Here is an 18,702-nt window from a genome sequence, read left to right as displayed (position 1 = left end):
TTTTCCAACCAAGCACAGAATTCCTTGAACCTAGGAAAAGCCTCTGATTTCTGCTTGAGATTGTACACAAAAATATATCTAGAAAATGCGTCAATGAGAACCATGAAGTACCTATTTCCACCCAAAGAGGGCGATAGTGGTCCAACCAAATCAGCATGAACAACCTGGTATGGTTCCGTAGCTTGCCTACTAGACACCTTACCTTTCGCAGCCATTTTCACCTTGTTTGCTGCGCATGCTTTGCACTTCATGTGGTACCTGCAGGGTTTAATAGTCATACCTTCAACCAAGGCAGGCATTTTAGATACTGCCTCAAAATGCAAATGACCAAATTTTCGATGAAAATCATGAATACATTCTGCATGCAAACTTTTGTTAGAACCTGCAATACAACAAGTGTCATCCTGCACAACATCATCATAATACAAAACAAACAAACGATCAACATATTCAGCATGCAATTCATAGTCATTTTTCTTTGTGATGATGCACTTCTTGTTCTTGAAGGACACGTCAATGTTCCGCTCATTCAGCTGTCCTACGCTGAGAAGATTATGTTTGGCGTCTGGCACGTAAAGGACATTCTGTATCGATAAGTCCAAACTGTGAAGAACAACAGTTCCGTAGCCTTTACTGGGAATAGTGTGGTCATCCGCCTGGTGAATCGCACCTTCCTGCGGTGTAAAAGACACAAACAGTCTCTTATCGTTGCACATGTGGTGAGTCGCCGCCGAATCAACAACGAAGAAAGATCTAGACGTCTTCTGAATCTCTGCAACCTTTGGAGTGAAGCGTGAAACCATAGCCTTGTGCTGCGTTGTCCTAGACACCGGACCTTTGCCTTTGCCTCGGCCTTTTCCACGCGATGAGCTTTCGCTGCGCTGCTCTGTCTTGGCCTTGGGATATCTGCATTCCCTCTTCATATGGCCTAGACGTCCACATGAGTAGCATTTCACTGCCTTCAAAGCTTTGGCGCCATCTGGTGGTTCCACTGCACTATGGGATGATGTCTGTGAAGACTCCCCCTTGCCCATGCAGCTAGCACCCCGGCGATCTGCTTCATTTAAAATCACGGCAGTAACAAAGTCCACTGTCAGCTGAGCTGTTGGCTGCACAGCAATCTGGGTTGCAACAGACTCCCAACCTGAACCCAAAGATTGTAGTATCATGAAAGAATACACAGCCTCTGGAAAGTTGAGTCCTCTCTGTTGCAGCTCATGTCTCAGATTTTGCATCTCCATCAGATGTAAACGCACATCTCCACCTTCTGCAAGAGCCATATTATGCAGCTTGTTAAAGTAAAACATAGTAGATCCAGCTTCTGTCCTTAAGTGAGCCTCTCTCAAAGAATCCCAAATTTCTCTGGCTGAGGTCTTATCACGCAATAGACAGAGCTCTTCTGGGGATACTATCAATGTAAGCGTTCCCCGTGCTTTGGAATCCTTAGCTTTCCATGCATCTGTAACTGGAACTGGGGGGGTGTCTGTAATCACTGTAAACAAACCCTCTTTCCGCAGAATTGCCTCTGCATACAGAACCCAGTCCGCATAGTTTTTCTTGTTGAGCTTAGGAATCCCACAAGCATCCTGAAGGGCCATCATGACTCTGGCATTAGCCTTCAGCGTCATATATGCTGCTTTAAATCTTGCTGCGTCACTGCTGCAGCTGCTTTATTCCAAAAGCGCACTTAAAAGTTACTTTCGATTTCCCCAGCATAGTAACTTGTGCCTGGGAGCCTCTTGCCTATTCCCGGCAAAACGGCTTTAAAAGTTCAAAGTCCAGCCATAAAGCCATTAACTAGAAGCTGGCAGGCTGCCCGGAGCAGTAGTACATACCTCATCAATCACTTTTACGCGCAGAGCAGATTCCAATCCGATCTGTCCCTCTGCATTCCGATCCTTTGCCGGCACTCCGATTCGACTTCTGGAGCCCATAACCACGTGTTGGTGTAAAGCAGAGTTCCGTGCCCAGCGGAAGGATGAGGAGTACGTACTACATACTCTATATTGCTTTATTTACAGTTCAAAGCTGGTATATTACAGAAAGACATCTTGCCTCTGCCGGAGCAGAAAATGCATCCTCTCTCCTCGACAGCTTGGAGAGAATCACGCAGTGAAAAACAGGAAACCAGTGTACGTCACATCCAGTCTCCCTTTCCCGTGAGAAACTCCAACAGTACAGACTGTGGAATGTAAACACCTGTCTCGTGACAAGCCCTTTCGCTGCACAGTGAAGGAAAGCAGAAACCAACAGTTTATTTCTTAGTGCTGTATGAGTTATTTCTTTTACGAAAGAAAAGCTCAGTGGAGAGCATGAAATAAAGCAGGGTGGGGAAGTAATTGCGGGAGTGGGGAGAGAACTCTTCCATGGGCAAATGAAAGATTTCTCATTTTGCTCTCTCTGTCGTTATCTTTGGTAGCAGCCTCCACAGTGGTTGAGAAAGGAGGGAGCTGCTGGTTCTCTTGACGTAGGGCCCTGAGAGCCCTCCATAGGTTGGACTGTCTCTCATCAGCCTCAGCAGGCATGGCCAATGGTCATGTAATCCAGGAATATCTGGAAGGCCACAGGTTAGCCACCCCTGGCTTTGGAAATGAGCACCAGAGTGGTCATCCTCTCGGGCCAAGGCGGCTAAAGAAGGTCTGGGAATAGACACCATGGCCAGAGCCATCTTTCCCATTGGGCTTACTGGTGCATTGCGCCTCTCAGGGTGCCCCGGCAAGTGGGGGAGCTGTGCGGCTTTGCCAGCAGCCTCCCCTTTCCCTCCTGCATGCCCGCCAGCTGCGCCCCCATATGGCTGGCGGGCATGCAGCTTGCCTCCCAAGCCTCCGCGGGAGGAGAGAGCTCCCCACATAGGTTTAGGATGGAAGCTGCGCCCTGCCAACTGGCGGGTGTGCACCTTCCTTCCCAAGCCTCTGCAGGAGGAGAGCGATCCCAGCAGAGGCTTGGGAAAAGGTAGACAACTCTGGGAAATGGAGGGTGGGGGGCTGGTGGGATCTTTGTACCACGGCGCCAGATATGCTTAAGACAGCCCTGACCGCGGCACTTGTTTTGCCATGCTGAAATGGCAGGTGGCTGCACTGTGCACAATCACAAAGAGATGATGACCAGATACAGTACATATAACTCTTGGCAAAATGTGTCACTATCTTTGATGGCTTTTCCATCAATAATCCCATGGGAGAAAACTGCTCCATCCCCATTTTAGAGATGGGAAAGTGTGTGAGTGAAATGGGATCTGGAGCTACATCTATGATGGAGACTATTAATGAAGCAGTAATGAGGTTAAACCATGTTTTTTAAGGGCACCTGCTCATTCTCGTCCCAGAGTTATGACACATGAGCGTTCTTTGCAATGTGTTCCCCTCTCTCTTGCTTTTCCATGATGAAGGCCCCCATTTTCAGCTTCAAGCCAGTTCTATTCAACAGAGATTTCCCTTATTTTTCCCGTTCTCTCCCTCTCCTATGATGTTTAGTTTTTAATTTGCACTTTTCCTACACCCAGAAGCAAGCATCTGTCTGATAGAAAATAAAACAAAATTCTCAAAGTGACGCTAAAGTAGCCTCTGTAGGAGGGGTGGTGGAAGAACCCAAACACAACACAACTGCTCTATGCTGGCGGAGGAGGGGTTCTCTGTGGTGCATCTTCTTGCTGCAAAATGTAATGCTTGGCAGAACAAAGAAAAATTCCACATGCCCAGCAGAAATTCTGGCAAGTAACATGTTCCTTGTTTTAAATAATCATAGTTCTAATTTTTAGAACTTTGACAACACAGATTGTCTAAAGCCTGTGTAAAGCCCGAGGAGAGCAGATCTGTAAATAAAAGCAGAGATGTTTCCCCCTGATATTTGCTTAGAAAGAAACCCATTTTAATGCACCGACTTTTCTACTGCTGCCACATTTCTTTTCTCCCAATTGCACCCCCCCCCCCCCGTGCCAAAATCTTTCTTTCCTCTCAGTTACAGAATTGCTCTCTCCTTGACAGATAGCAGCCATATGATACTGCTGTGTTTTTGCTAGCAGTTCGGAAAGCTTTGTTTTCCACAGAAGAGCCCCACCAGGCACAATTTGGGACTAGTTATTAAACACAAACTAACATCCCCCAAAGATTTTCAAGCATGTCATGCCAGAATCTGGTATTTTAAAGCATTTCCCACTTCCCATAATTGGAGGCAAGTGGCCTAGCAAGAAGGAAGACTGTTTCAGCAAATATAAGAATTAATGCAATTTATTTGAGAGGGTCTCACAGGAGGGAGATATAGATTTTATGCAAAATTTTGCAGACTAAATCGGTTAGGACTCATGCTTATTGCTTCTAGTCTACTGACCCAAGTTTATAGACAAGGATGCAATATAGAAGAAAAATATCCAGATTAGTATTCAACCTATGAGTCCAAACGAGCAGTTTAATAATCATTTGGGAATAGGCACTCCATCTTTATAATTTCCTGGGACATTTAATCAAATAATTAGTCAGAAGTATTTTTTTATGTTTATACAGTATTTTTTAAATGTCCTTATTGTGATAAAAGAAAAATTATGAAGATTCAGTTCAGGTTCCTTTGCAGAACAGAAACCAGCTGACTTGGTCAGATGGCAGATTAGATATCTGATTCCTTCCGCATTGTGATACAACCCAAAAACCCTTAGGAAAACTTTCTCCCCCACTTAAAAGATCAAGAGCAGGGTCCCCTCTGCCAAAGAATGACAGTCGTCAGTAAGGCATGAACAGGAGCAGCAGGGCCTTTTTCATTGGTTGTATCACATCTCCTCTGCATAAACCCAACTCTTTTGGGAGACTTTTAATATAGATACATTTTTATGCGGGAAGGTGTTCCATTGATTTTATCACTTCCATCTTTAGAATTTGTCTTTGTTTAGAACATTGCATATCACTAGTGCTTTAAATTGAATTTTCTTTTCTTTTCTTTTCTATTCGTTCATTTTATTTAAAACGGGAGTGATTTTATCATATTGTGAGCCACTTCATTAGGCTTCATTAGTAGAGAAAAGTAAAACACAAATTAAACTAAATAAATTTTAAATTCACCTTTTCTTCAGATGAACATGAATAATTGTTTGTGTTAATTAAATATTTATTTGGTGATATCAATTATACTATTGCATTTTTTTTTAGTGACCTAGCAACCATGGATCAATGTACTCAAGAAGCACAAAAGTACTTATTTATTCTTAAGAAGACTGCCTTGAGTCTGTGAGGTGGCATTACGGGGCACCCTCTTACCATGTATGTATGGTGGAAACTTGCTGTGTATGGTGCAGTATTCACCCAGTTTCCACTGACCCATAATTACTTTGCATTCAGTTCTTCTAGCAGGCAGTGAATGGGTGGGAATGGGATTATAGAGCAAGTCTTCTCCCCTGTCTGACATCCATTAATTAGATTGTCTGCAATGTTCCTACAAAAAGACAGCTCTGGTATCCTTGTGTAATTGTCACACATCACAGAATCATAGAATTGTAGAACCTTAACTAGATCATACATGAATCTGCAAGAATCTCAACTACTAGATCATACATGACAGATGGCCATCCAACCTCTGCTTAAAAACCTCCAAGGAAGGAGAGTCTATCATCTCTCATAGGAGTCTGTTCCACCGTCAAACATCTTTTATCCACCAGAAAGTTTTTCCTGACATTTAGTCAGGATCTTCTTTCCTGCAACTTTAATCCATTGACTTGGAGTCCTACTCTCTGGAACTGGAGAAAACAAGCTTGCTCCATCTTCACAAAAGTGCAGTCCTCAACTGAGCAAGGTTGATTCAATTTCCATATTTGAGTGTAGTAAAGTACAATAAGGAAGGTTACATTTCCCCTATATGACCATTCTTTTGCTTTCCATTAAACAAGCAGCTTCTACTAGCATTTATAGCTGTGATTTCTATTTTGCAAAATTGTTAATTACTTGCACATATTGGACTTTCATATCAAAATCAATATTATACATGTTTGTTTCTCCCAAACAGGTTGAATCCAAGTACAGAGTTTGGTCCATTTGACCAAGGAGGAATTTAGACAGTTTAATGAGAAGCATGACCTATTGATATGTTTCTGCAGGAAGCTTCTGTCCTACAGTTTTCCTCCAGAACATTAGAATCATTGCAGTAGATCTAGCACCATGTCACTGATGTCAGATTGTCCTGATGGGGACAGTTTTGGAGGTTGATGTGAGATGCACGCTATCAGAAGTAGACTTTAGCAATGGTCCCATTTGCAATACACTGGTGGAATTTGACACAAGGAGTGCCTTCATGTGAGTACACCCTGGTCTTTGGAGTAATTATAGCTCAATGCAATCCTGAGATAGTTAATATGTAGGTTACCATGATGTATAACTTTGCTGTATCTATGGGGGTGGGGTGGGGTGGGACTACAATACCTTTGCTAGTAAAATAGCAATACTCCAAGAGCCTTGTGCAGCAATCAAAAGTAATTTGGGTTCCAATGTTTTTATGCACAAATTGACATGTATAAAATTTAGTTATGTTCATACCACAGTCACGCACATGCTGATTTTATCTCTTTCACTGGGGTGGAAATCCTTTTGTCATTTTTACCAGCATTCCTGACATTTGACTCACTGCTTGGATTACGAGATTCTTCAGAGGACAGAAATAAATAACTGGTCTCTTTTAAGAACAAAGGCTGAAGTGAATATATTTAAAAGCTGCACTGTGTTTTGATGTTATTATAGCAATCAAAGTCATAAAATCATAGTACCCAAGCAATAAAGCACGACTTCAAAGAAAAAACTGACTGAAGGCAGTATGACAGCTCAACAGTTCGGCTGTATTTATGGATGTAATTTATGATATTACATATGCAAAAACACACAGCACATCTACATATGCCATGAATGAAAGTATTGTAAGATAAGCCAGTTTTTGTTTTTATCTTAAAAACCAAGAAATCCAAATTTTAGAAATTTTGAACCAGTCATGCTGCGTTTGCTATATGTTGTATAAAACACTTTACAACACTAACAGAAGGAAATGAAGCCAGAAAGATAAGTTATGGGTATTGAAAATAATATTCATTATAGACATTGAATATCTGTGGTGGAGATTGTTGCTATAAAATGTAGTCTGTGTTACAAGGATGCTTAAAACTCAACTGAGGCATACAATTCAGAAATTATCTCTGAGAAGATGAAAGGCAAAAGTGACTGGTGGAGGGCCAGAGAAAGTACTTTTCTAGCAGAATACAGGAAGGTATGTGTGTCCAAGCAAGAGTGTTCACCTTGAACATGGCGGCTGTGTCGCTGGTCTGAATAGTTTCTGTCCTCACAGTACATGCACTGAGAGCCCGTTTAAGACCTAGTCTTCTTTTTTGGCCCAATTCTTCTTCTACTACTTTGTGGTGAAAGCTGTGACAGATGCAAGATGCTGCTTCCATTTAGATTCAGTGAAAAGAGATTAGATTTGCATTGGAACCATGTTTGGTGTACTGTACTCTCAGCAGCACTGGGCAGCAAGCTAGGGCAGTGGTGCTTGCAAGACCCCACAGCAGGCGAGTCGCTGCTGCTGCTCACTGGGCGGGAGAGAGGGAGAGGCAAGACAGAGGCGAGAGGGGCACTGCCACACCCACCACCTGCTGCTGACCCTTTGCAGTGCTGTGTGCGTGAGACTAAACTCCACTGAACATAGTGGGACTTTCTTCCGGACAAATCTGCATAGCACAGAACAATGACCCTTAATAAACCCTTGACAATTCCTCACTCTAGTTTTAGGCAGATGGCACAACAATGCAGTTAACAGGAAATATCAAAACAAGGTAACATGGGAGCTATATGTCCTGTGTGGTTCTATGGGCATACCCAGGCTCCCATCATCCCCAACCGTAGGCCATGCTGGCTGGGGATGATGGGAGATGGAGTTCAACATCTGAGGACCATCCCATTGGCTGCTCTTGCTCTAGCCGATGAAAACATGTATATCACAACAAACCTTTAAGGTGTCACAAGATGCTTTGTGTTGTAGCAAACTAGAATGACAATGACCTGTGGCCCATCTGTGCAGGAATCCAATACCACAGGTTTTTTTTGTTAACTCCCTTAAGAATGTGGGCGTATCTAACCATCTGTTTTCTAAAGCCAGATACAATGCTTTCCCATCTGAAGTGCTGAGGGGAAGAATGACTGGTGCCCCATACCAAGATAGGCTGTGCCCATGTTCCCAGGATGTTGAATGTATGGAACACATTTTATTACACTGTAGCCTTTATAAACAGGTCAGACAGCATAGAATAAATCCAATTTTAACAGAACAACCTGGAATTCTGACTATTCATGTCAAGGTTCTCCTTGAGGATAAGACTGATACTATTACACTGGTTGTAGCAAAATTCCTCTCGGAGGCAGTAAATATCAGAAATCGGTATGTACAGGCTAAAGCTCCTCCATTGGCTAGCAAGGCTGCTCTTACGCCTTAGTAACTGCTGATATATATTACTCCTCAACTGTGTATTTTGGGTCTATGGACTGCAATAAAGCTGTGTGTGAGAATGACAACTGCTGTGGAATGTCTGTTATAAAACAGAAACTCTAACTGGGGATCTAGCATGGTGAGCCAGCATGGTGTACTGGTTAAGAGCGGTGGACTCGTAATCTGGTGAACCGGGTTCGCTTCCCTGCTCCTCCACATGCAACTGCTGGGTAACCTTGGGCTAGTCACACTTCTCTGAAGTCTCTCAGCCTCACTCATCTCACAGAGTGTTTGTTGTGGGGGAGGAAGGGAAGGAGATTGTGAGCCGCTTTGAGACTCCTTAAGGGGAGTGAAAGGCGGGATATCAAGTCCAAACGCCTCCTCCTCCTCCTCTTCTTCTTCATTTACATTTCTACAGTAGTTCTCTTTCCAGGGAGCACATATTGCATTGTCCTGCCTGAGCTGGGCCACTGATGCTGCTTCCAGTGAACGCTCTTATGCATTGGAGGACCAAGCAAACCAGATGCTTAGAAATTTGCTCTGATGAGAAAAAAATGATTTTGAGTTTCAAAATGATTTTGAGTTTCAGAATTACTTCCACATAGCAAAATGGTATGATTTTTAGGATAAATCTACAATACTACAAATTTAGAGATAATTTATTATACAATTAATTGACAGTGAGTCACTGGCAGTTTCCCACAGTTAGTTCAATCACTGTTTTAGGAAATTACTGGCAATTAATAAATTTCACTTCTTCCTAGTGATTGTTGAACTCAGATATCTATGACAGATAATTAGGAGCTAATATTAGGGGGCTAAATAAGGAGCTAATATTAGGGGGCGAGATGTTTATTTGCACACTGTGGGTTTTAGAATTAGCAGTCACATTAGACTGAATCTGATAAAGAATTCATAGTGAAAGAAGACACAAAACAACTTGCTATGGTTAGGGAGATACACACACTATAAGTCATCCACTTGCCCAGTGGGAAAAGTAAGAAAATATAGAATTCTCCCAAGATGGATATATTGACTGCACCTTCAGTCCCCCACATAGAGGGCGCTAAGCCTCCATTGAAGTAAATGATCACATTCATTGGTGAAAAGGTTGTGGACAGTGACCCAGATGGACAGGGCACTGGAACATCCATGTGCTGCTTGTCAGTTGCTATCTAGGCCTGGGTCTGAGCAGTTTTTCATTTATTTCACTGCTTTCCCAGGGAAAACTCACAGTTTACCCCTGAATCAAAACAAGCATCAATCCTCAGGAAAACCAATTGATGTTTAGTGGAAGTGTGGATGAGCCCTAAGTCATGCAATATTTGTCCATTAAACATGACAGGAACTTTAAACTTCAAAATGTGCATTTTCCATCAAGCAGAAAATGCATCGCTTTGCTGTTAGAAATCTATATACTGCTGCGTAGTTCCTTTCCATGGAGCATAATAAATATATTAAGCTTCCAAAGATTCCTGCTTGGTGGGAACCATTTTTTATTGATTCCACCTTTTTCATGGACAGCGCCCCCCCCCCATCCACAAATTGATTGAAAAGCATTGAAAGTACTAAAAAAAACTGAGGTTCTGTACTGCCCCGGAGAAGGCTGCCTCCCAACTGAAGCCTGCCCCCCATAATGTCTGCTTTCGGGGGGTATGTTTACCCTTGATTTCCCCCAAAAAGCTCAACAACTTGGAAAAGCTCAACAACTTTGGCTGCCACCCCAACAAAAACTCTCTGCCATTTTGGGTCCTGCACCCAATGCACAACAGCGACCTTGGAGTGTAGGGTGGGGAGGAACAGCTGAGGTCAGAATGACCGCCCCCCACATTAAACGGGGGGGGGGGGGCGCCCTTTGCGTGGTCGCGTGCAGCCCCCTGGACCCTATGTGGTTTCCATTAGCACAAGCTTGGCTTCGCCTTCCCCGGGTGGGATACCTAGAGGTCTCCGCCTACCTCAGCCAGTTGGCCAATCCCGCCTGGGGAGGCATTGCCAAGGTGATCAGGCCAGGTAGGGGTAGGGACCACCCTGCCCACACAATAGGGGGAGGGTATTACCTAGGAATCGTCAGTTGGCTCCCCTACCCACCCTCAGTTAAGCCTTCTTTTGCATGTTAACCTTTTCTCCACAGGTACATGGGCACTGCTACGTCAGGGTCGCTGTTGAAGGACTGGAAAGGAATTCTGCATTGGCAGGTTTTGAATTTCCCATAGCAAAACATCACAACTTTGGCGGTTTCAGGCCTTGGGAGGAATCCTTTAGTCTATCTTCCCTATATAGGAGTGGGCATGTATTAGTGAGCCAAGCCCCCTTCCTCTTTGCGGTGGCGATATCAGGGTTCCCTGTTAAAGGGGTTTTTGAGGGGAGGCTTTGACCGTACGCCTAGAGGTCGTCATTGCTCTCCCCTGTGACGGCAGCGTAATGGGGGTGGGCTCTCTCTGCTTGAACATATGTTCTCCAGAGCCAGCCCCCCCTCCACTGGATAACCCTGATGTTCCCCAGATCCCTGGCAGGGGACTGGGAGGGATAAATGCTCAATGCCTGAGCCAAGGTCTACCTACATCTGAAACATGATAAAGTTGTGTCCCATTTTAATCCCATAGCATGTTGTCTTGAGTCATTATTCCACTTGGGGGCTGCCCAGGGTTTGGGGGACTCCGCCTGTCCACGCAGTTATGATTCCCCACCCCATAGACATCACTCACCATGAGGAAAAGTTGGGGATGTGAGACTTTCTTCCCCCTCTTTCTCTCTCTCTTTAAACACGTTTGACTCACTAGCTCTGTAACTCTCAAACAAGATTAGTATTATCAATAAATCACCACCTTCACAGATGAAAAACAAGACAGAACGCCTTGTTTCTGAGGCGCATATAATAACAATAAGTGCTTCAGCAACAGTTAGAACTGCAGCAACAGATTGTGCCCTAAAGCAGTAAATATCCTGCACACAAGAGGTTATTCAGTTCTTTTTTAGGGGGAGGGAATTAAAAAAGTTTAGTCATCATTGCTAATGTGCCTTTTAGTTGAGGAAAGCAACAAAGAGCATGGAAAGGGCTGGCAGGCACTGAGGTAAAATGGAAAGAAATGCTTTTGGTGCTCTCAGGATTAAGACAATTCAACCAGCTGTCAGTATAATCAGTCAGAATTCTCTCATATGAGGCATCTTTGAGAAAATCACCAGGGCATACCAGAGATAGAGCGACACTTGCTCATGCTGCAAAGTCCTAATGACATATATATGTTTGCATGTTTGTGTGTGTCCATAATCAGGCTGATTAGCTGGCTGACAACACTCTTGTCTTTTGGTATCTTGGGGGTGCTTGGAAGTAGGCTGCGTTCCAGGCCCGTTCCTGTTTATCTTAATGAGAATTCTGCAATTGACTTTAATAGCAGCAAGGTCAAGCCCCAGTAGTGTGCTGACTGCAAAGGCAGCTGTTTACCTCAGGGCCTGATCCACTGATATGCTGCTCTAATTTTATACCAGCGTAATTTCCATCAGAAATCAGACTACTGTAAACCTGAAGTAATGCTGCAGAGAGACAGGGCCATCTCTTATTTTGTTTGAGGAAATTCCACTCTAATTAATGCCAGCACTGATCTAAACCCAGGGATGTAGTGAGCATTGGTGCTTCAGAACAAAAACAGAATGCTGCTTGCCAAAACAGAGACCTAGTGCAAGCAGACATCCAGAATAGCTTTCAGTGTCATTTTTGCAACCCTGCATAGCTTATTATCCACATGAAGCATCACTAAATGCCAATGCAACAATTATCAAATTAATAAATTAACAAATCAAGAGAAGCCAATTGTTGCTAGATTTTTCTTTTTTTGCAGGTTACAAAACCTGAGAAAGTAGGTGTGAAAAATATATGGGAAATCTCAGAAACCAGAATAAGATTTTGTCGAGATACTCAGGAGAAGGGAGAGCTTGAGTGCTGCACAGTACTTGTTCTTTCTCTTCCAGGATTAAGAGAAGCAGAATAGATTTTGCAAATTAGCAAATATATACAGATTAGCTCAATTTACATACAGTATCCAGATCACACAATTTTTCTTGAATGTCTTTGCAGACAAGTTTTTATTTTTATTATTATTAAATTCACAATGTCAGCTATTGCCAACTGATATATTCCAGCAATACAATGATGCAATGTATATAATGTAATTGTCACTGGGAACAAATGCTGATTAATTCTGACTGCTACACAAAACAAAGTGGTGAAAGTAAACACATTGTAAGCAGTGAAGACTCTCTCTGTCATCATTGTAATGAATTTAACAGGGAAGTCTGCCCTGTGTACAAGGTTCAGCTGCTGATAAACATATGTGAACTCTCAGAGGAGTGTCTACAAATACACGTTAAGATTGCCATTCTATGTAATAGGTGTAAGCTTCACGGAACATACTCCCAACTAAGATATGCATGCAACTGTGCTGTCGGACTTTTTCAAAGGTGCTTAAGGCAGCAGTCATGAGAGTAAACCCCATTGATTTACTTCTGAATAAAAATACATATAATTGTGAGGTTGTTATTATGACATAATAATCTTAGCATTGGTTCCTGAAATATCTTGCACCCGTTGATATAGCGTGAGCTTATCATTCTACTTCCAGTAAACTAGAAATATTTGCCTCATAGCTCATGACCTTGACTCTTCTCTCCATTCTGTTTACTAAATAACTCCATACATAGATATCCAATATTTACTAGCTTGACCAGCTATCACTGGACTGAATTTAAAATTAGACAGGTGGATTGTGACCTGGGAAGAATAACCTTGGTTCTTTCTTTTTATTATGCATTCAGTTTTGCCTCCTTAAGTTTTAGACTTAAAAATTAATGAAGGTAAAACAAAAAATAGGAAGGAAAAATAGAGAGAAAACCCCTCTAGCTGCTCTATGGGAGTCCACCACTTTTAGCTGATGGCAATTAAAAGAATGTAATGTCATTTTCACCTACTTTCTAGAGACATATGAGCACACTTGATCTACTTAAAAATAAGTGTGTATTTTAAAACTTGAACATTAATTTTTCGCTATATTTTGTTTCATCGTCACAAGTTGATTGTTAACAGATTCTCCAAGTGTCCCTATTTTCCAGGGACAGTCCCAGATTTACAGAAGCCGTCCCAGTTTCTGATTTGATTCTGGAATGTTCTGCTTTGTCTTAAGACATTCCTATTTTTATTGGAGAAATGTTGGAGGGTATGTGTTAATCTTGTGTCTTTCAATCTCTAAGATTGAATCTTGAAAATATTTTGAACAGGGCAAAAAGAAAGCTCAGGGCTTTTGAGAACTTCTATATGGAATTTTGGGAGGCATCTATTAACTTACTTTCCAAACCATAAACTAGTTTCAGAGTTGAAGTACTGTAAGTAAGCATTTGAATTTTAAATCCAGTACACCTCTTAATGGGATTTCATGGCATTCTGGAAAGCCTAGACTTTGCTTAGTGATACGGTAACTTCTTAAGTGGGACGCAGGTGGCGCTGTGGGTTAAACCACAGAGCCTAGGACTTGCCGATCAGAAGATCGGCGCTTCGAATCCCTGCGAAGGGGTGAGCTCCCATTGCTCGGTCCTTGCTCCTGCCAACCTAGCAGTTCGAAAGCACGTCAAAGTTCAAGTAGATAAATAGGTACCGCTCCGGCGGGAAGGTAAACGGCGTTTCCGTGTGCTGCTCTGGTTCACCAGAAGCGGCTTTGTCATGCTGACCACATGACCCGGAAGCTGTACGCCTGCTCCCTCAGCCAGTAAAACGAGATGCGCACCGCAACCCCAGAGTTGGTCACGACTGGACCTAATGGTCAGGGGTCCCTTTACTTTACCTTTAACTTCTTAAGTGTTTCTGTGGCTTGCTTCAAGGTTCCTTCTAGCTGGGTAGATTATTGCTTTACTCGTTTTGTTTCTGCTGGTGGGCTATTAGGATGACCTTGTAACAGACACCCTCACTTAAAATGGCTGCTGCGTAAGGTGACTGCTGTTATCAGTGTGTTGTTAGATAAATTTCTCCCAGTATTTGTCCAAAACAACTGTTTAATTTGGTGAAAGGAACCCCATGACCACTTGGTCACTTCTAGAACAAAACAAGAGATTAATTTGTTTATACCCAATGAGGTTATAGCTTTGTGGTTACTTTTGAAAGGCAGCATCTTTTGGGGCCAGCAGGTTTTTATTTTAGGTTATTGATTGCCGATTCTAGTGTTTATGGGTTTGTTATTATTTCTGTTACTTATTGAAAAATACAAATATATCAGTGTTAATAAATATTAACCCAAGAAAACTTCAGTACACCATAATAAGAAGATGTTATTAGGAAGGAAAGTACCGTAATAAAATAATTATTCTGAAATAATGTGACAATGAGCAGCGTGCTTAGTTGCATGATTTGCCATTGTTGCAGTACACACACTACACAGGACTCAGGGCAGCGGCTCCTTCCTTCCTTTAAGCAAACAGGCGGTGTCCTTTTTCTGCCATCCCATCAAAGCAGAGAAGACCAGCTCATCCTGAGGTAGAGGTGAGGAGTAGACAACCCAACCTGCCTCTCCTGGCTTTCATCCTCCAGCAGCCCCCACCTTCTTTTGGATTCTCTTCTCCCAATCATGACTCCCTCAGAGGCTTATAAGCCACTATGGAGAAGAAGAGCCTGTAAGCTTGTGGCCTCACCTGAATAAGTAGCTGGTTCAGGACTTCTTGTCCATGGCCTAGGCCAGGCTGAAGCAGGAATGTGGCTGAAACAATCACATTAAGTTTGTTTCCACAGTGTGAGTTAAATGGTGGGTCAAAAATACATTTTCTTTTGTTAGCTGGGATGGAAGAATCATCACTCTGGAGTAGCAAACGAAAGGGTCGTCTAGTGGGAACAATGGCGTTCTAGTTCAGGCAGGCGGCAGAGTTTGCCATACTCCCTGCCAGATGCAAGAAGAAAAACAACAGCTGTTCGAGACCATGGCATCCTGAAAAACATTGTTAATGATAATTAGGTTGGGAGCATGTTGGGTTCAAAACTGAACATTGCTGTTCTTACAGCAGAATACTAGTTGCAACATTATCAGTGTAACGATAATTAATATCCTATTGGCAGCTGTTCCTTCAAACAAAACGGATGTGCACCTAATAGAAATTTCAACATTACCGTGGGGAGACAGAAAAGGTGCGCAAAACCAGGCATGACCAAAACTCAGTGTGCATATGCAATTTATGTCTACTTTGTGCCTCCTCAACCCAAAATTTGCACTGCCAAAATTCTACAGCTTGAATAAAGTACATATATATTCATGTACTAGAGTGATTACTAGCATGATCTAATCTCTGCTAAATGGTTGATTATGTAGCTTCAGGCAAGCTGCTATCTCTCATCGCTAGCTCCGATTCTGTAAAATGGGAGTAATATGCTACTAATCCAATTTAAGGGATTGGTTTAGAGATTACTGTGATGATGCACCTAACATTCTGGTACAAACATGCCTGCAAATGAGTACATCATGCAGGTGTGTTTGCTGGGGAACTGGGACTGGTTGCAGCCTCCTGTTGAGTGAACAAATCCTGGGTGTATTTTGCCTTCATTTAGGTTGCACAGGTTTGTTCAATATTTTAAACTTCTTGCTCTGCCCTCTTTGTTTGATGTTTGCCTACTCTGTAACTGCATTGTGTGCTTCTGCTTTGAGGGCCATTTTGGGGGCCAAAGGGTGGAATATAAAAAATTGTGGGACTATATAAGCACCCATGTGATATCTCTGCAGAACTCAAATGCAGCAGAGCAGAAAATGTCGCTGAATGTGAGATGGGTTTTGCAAAAACAAAAGCAGGCACACTTACACAAGCCTTGTTGGCCCAACTGAGTGAAACCTGGCATGAAAATGGCCTATCCTTGATCTCTGGGGTTACACTTGAAAACACTCAGCTTAACAGCACTGGAGCAACCCTCTACAAATACTTCAGACACCTCTATCATGCCACACCATCCACTCCAAAACCCCATGCTCTGGTTTGTACAGGTTCCAAAAACAGCATAGTAAATATATCAGGAGTGGTTAAGAGCAGATTATTGGAAGCCACAAAGTCTCACTGGAAGTAATCCTGCCCACCTCTTAATGTTTTTTTTATTCACACTGCCTAAAGAGAGAAAAACACCAGCATGATTTGGCATTTCAGATTTGCATCTTATCTCACTGCTGTTCTTTCCAAAAGGACCTTTAAAACACTATATTATTAGACGTTGGAGACAGGCTTCTTTCTTCTCTTGCTGCTGCATTCTATGGGTTGTAAGGGTTGGAGGTTTGGCTGCCCTATGGTGTAATACTTTTGTTATGTGCAAAGTTTCATATAACTCAACTGCCTTTACTGTGAAGAGAGTACAGAATAGGTCACCACCACATTTCAAGAAGCAATGGGCAGACAAGGTACATGGTGGTGCTGGTGGCAGAACAGGCGGAAGATACTTTGGCACCTGCAGTGAACCAAAAAATGGCACACATACCCTGCCAGGGAAGAAGGGGTGAGTAAAGACCAACATCAGGAGCAAAGGGGGAATCAAGATCTACATCAGGAACAAGGATGGGAAAAGACCAGCAGCACCTCCTATTCGCCAAGAGGATGCTGTAGAGGTGGCACGGGGTGTGGGGGCTGCTGAGAAGACAGAAGATATGGCCTCCAGAAAGCACTCCTCAGCTGCTGTCACCACTGCAGCAGTAGAAGCAGCAGTGGGCAATATGTTTGTCGAAGGCCAGATCTGCTGCCCCTTTGGATCCTGCTGCCCAAGGCAGTTGCCTCACCTTGCCAGCCCTGCCTGTGGGCCCTTTCCATACTCTCGAGTTTGTGGGATGTGATACATAGGTAGCAGTCAAATACAACATTCCTTGTCTTCCTAGAGTGGACATGCACGGGGATGTTTGGTTCAGCCAGTCAGAACTTCCTGTTTCCTCCTGGGCTGGGACATACTTCCTCTTGCATGTGACTAGAGGTGGGTGTGGCCTTACCTGTGCAGTCTGCCAGTCTGCAGTCACTGGGATTAACCCCCCATATGGGGTAGATCCACATGTATACACTTTGTAACTAAGCCTGCCCTCTGGGATCCAAATGTGAACAGAATGTGAGTAAACTACTTTTATATACTTTACACAAGATTGTGGCGTGCTTATTCTTTTAAGAGGGATATAAGGGAACTTACCAGGAACATACTATTCCGTTTTGAATTGCATGATATTGAGAGGCTTACACAAGCCTGCAACCAGCTACCTGCTGTGCGTTTAAAAGGGGAATGTAAAACTCTGCTAAGTTATAGAAAGTTAGGAAGGCTATTAATATACAATATATCCTCTTCTGCCTCCCTGAACATTCCCACAGGGTTCAGTGTTGCATTCCAGAAAAGCTTTTTCTGGAAAAACTTTCTGGAAAAACTTTTCTGGAAAAAGCTTTTCCTGGAAAAACTTTTAAGGGTTTCTCTCTGCTTCTGGCCACTAGATCTCAGTTAGTTCCCTGTTCCCCTCACTTCAGGCATATCCCTGTTTCAGGCCCTACAGGTGATGAGGGAAGCCTGTTGTACATTCAGCGGCTTTTTTGTTTCCTAGCACATAGCTCAGTAAGAAGATGGTATTTGTCTCTTCTCTCCACAGGTGAACTGCTCATCTATTCCACAGGTGTTCTGCTCAGTAAGAGAAGAGAATTGCCTCCAATGCTTTCATCTTCTCATGAACTTTGGGCACTTAATGTTAACTTTAATCCTGAGTACAGAAGCTCCTTGGACATCAGGCCTGTTTGGGAGTGTTTTCTAGTAGTTATGATTCATTCAGAACATTTCAGAAATTGCACAGCCATTGTTCGTTACAATGAGGCTTAGTTTATTGATACAACTTGAAAAGTTTTAGTATTTTACACAACCAGAAAATTCCCAGGAGTTTTATGCAGTCTTATTAGGTTTGACAGAGCTAGGTAAAGGTAAAGGGACCCCTGACAATTAGGTCCAGTCATGACCGACTCTGGGGTTGCGGCGCTCATCTCGCTTTATTGGCCGAGGGAGCCAGCGTTTGTCCGCAGACAGCTTCTGGGTCATGTGGCCAGCATGACTAAGCTGCTTCTGGCAAACCAGAGCAGCACACGGAAACGCCGTTTACCTTCCCGCTGGAGTGGTACCTATTTATCTACTTGCACTTTGTGCTTTGGAACTGCTAGGTTGGCAGGAGCAGGGACCGAACAACGGGAGCTCAGCCAGTCGCGGGGATTTGAACCGTCGACCTTCTGATCGGCAAGTCCTAGGCT

This window comes from Podarcis muralis, chromosome 3 (assembly GCF_964188315.1).
Source record: "Podarcis muralis chromosome 3, rPodMur119.hap1.1, whole genome shotgun sequence".
Taxonomy (NCBI): Eukaryota; Metazoa; Chordata; class Lepidosauria; order Squamata; family Lacertidae; genus Podarcis; species Podarcis muralis.
This window is presented reverse-complemented; position numbering follows the sequence as displayed.